The 2,032-nt window shown below is 47.3% G+C and overlaps 1 protein-coding gene across 1 annotated transcript in view; it reads right to left on the bottom strand.

Moving 5' to 3' along the window:
- Nucleotides 1-2,032, bottom strand: part of MTHFSD (methenyltetrahydrofolate synthetase domain containing) — a 19,681-nt gene that overhangs the window by 15,084 nt on the left and 2,565 nt on the right. The window lies entirely within an intron of this gene.

Raw genomic sequence — 2,032 nt, 5'->3', positions numbered from 1 at the left:
CCCAGCCTGCCAGCTTTCAGACAGTGCACTTCTTGTTTGCGTTTAATAGGATAATAAATGATTCATTTGCACAATTTATTATTTGTAGAATTAGTGTATCCCACAATTACCCCCAAGAAGAGGGAGGACGTGGAGAATCCCAACATTCCTGAGCGGAGCGGGATGGAGGGGTCATGGGAACAATGGAACGGAGGTTTATTTTAAAGTGTATCGGGGAATGGTGGAGATAAATGGCTTTAGAATTTGGTTTCTGATCTGCTTGGCTCGGGTGCTGCTGCTCCACGTCCCCCTCAGAGCTGACAGCTGCTCTGCCAACCCAAAAACCAGAACAAACTGTGATGCTCCTCTCTGAGCAGCTGCAGATGGAAACCCCTTTTCTCTCAAAGATTGTTGAATGATTCTACAAAGTGGTCCAGGAGCTTTTCCCCTCCAACCATGTTTTCCGAAGTGGGATTAATATAATTTTGGTGAGCCTGAGGCTTTGCCTTTTCACTGGGGTCCCTCGCAAGTGCTCAGAGTGCTCAGAGTGCTGGATCTGCATCGGGGTGCGTTTGGGAAGAGCCTTTCCACTACCTCGGAACGCGGCTGGAGCCGGTGGGAATCCATCCAGGCATAACAGACCACCCATGTGGAGCTGGGCCTGAATGTTTGAAGCTCATTCCTCCACTTCCTACTCACGGAAAACTCCCCGTGACTCTGATATCTCTGCGGGGAGTTCGGGATCAGGCCCTTGGTGAGCAATTTACAGCCTCCCTGTAACTCAGGAGTGATTTGTGCTCCTGGGCTGGAAGTGCCAGTGCTGTCTGTCTGTCCACTGCCACAAAATCACCAGGCTGCAGCCCCTGGGACTTGTGTCCACTCCACACTCTTCCTCCTCTCCTTTGAGGAGGGAAAGTGAGGGTGGTAGCAACAGTGCTATTAATTAATACATTAACAATCAAGAGGGGCTGAGATTCTTCCAGACCACCTACAGCTCCCTCCAACCATGCTCAGTAAAGCTGTTCCTTCCGTGGATTTGCTTCCAAATACAAGGGCCTGAGTTGGCTTTCTAGAAATCAAGTACTCTGCCTCAAGCAAATGAGGAGTTTGCTGATAGGAGGCATCTTTCCTGATGGTTTAATTCTCTCTTTGGCTTCACAGGTCTGAAATTTGCTCCAAATCCATTTTGCGGGGCCTCTTCCGTCACACACACTGCAGCCTTTAGCTGTAGCTCCAGCAGCCTCATGCAGCTCCTACAGATGCCACTGGAAAACTTCTCTTTCCATTAGGAAGCAGATAGGGCTACCAGCATCCTTATGAATTAAATTAGTCTGTTGGACATGCCTGAATCACTTCTAATATCCATTTTACCAACAGTGAAAGAGGTTGAAGAGGAATCCTGGATTTTGGCACAAAAGACAAAATGCAGCTCTTGTTTGAAACAGCTGCAAGTTGGGAAAACACCTAGAAAAAGGGAGGGACAGATAATCCAAACCCAGTGAATAATGCAGAAAGAACCTCCCTTTGCTGCAGGAATCATTTCTCTGAAGTGCAGGCTGAACACACAAGGGCAACCACAGAAAGCAGCCAAAATGCACCCAAAGAATCAAACCAGTGCTAATGCTCTACTGGGGTTTCAGGATTGAAAGGTAAAAATAGGCTTCAAATTTGAAAGGCAAGAGCTTTTAATGAGGTTTTCATCATACAGCGCATTAACTGGGTGCTAGAAGATGGATTTCCATGCATGAATAAACAGTGTATGACTAAATTTTTGTGCTTATGAAATAACCCAGCAAAGGACGCACATTAGGGCAGGAGGGGCTGGACTGAGTGAACACATTTGAGCCCAACAATGTCTTCTGCTGGGAAATAGGTGTGGGATTTGGGTCAGCCCTTGTAGCCATCAGTGCTGGAGACCAGTCCTGGGCTAGTCACAGATGCAAAATTGGGAGAAATCCATGTGCATCGATGGGTCTTTGCTGGACTGGTGCCACTGTTTGCATTGGCAAGAGACGGCTAGACAGCTTTATTGTCTTTCTCTTTCTTTCTTTCT

The sequence above is a fragment of the Manacus vitellinus genome, unplaced genomic scaffold (assembly GCF_001715985.3).
Source record: "Manacus vitellinus isolate BGI_N305 unplaced genomic scaffold, ASM171598v3 scaffold_10_pilon, whole genome shotgun sequence".
Classification (NCBI taxonomy): Eukaryota; Metazoa; Chordata; class Aves; order Passeriformes; family Pipridae; genus Manacus; species Manacus vitellinus.
This window is presented reverse-complemented; position numbering and strand designations above follow the sequence as displayed.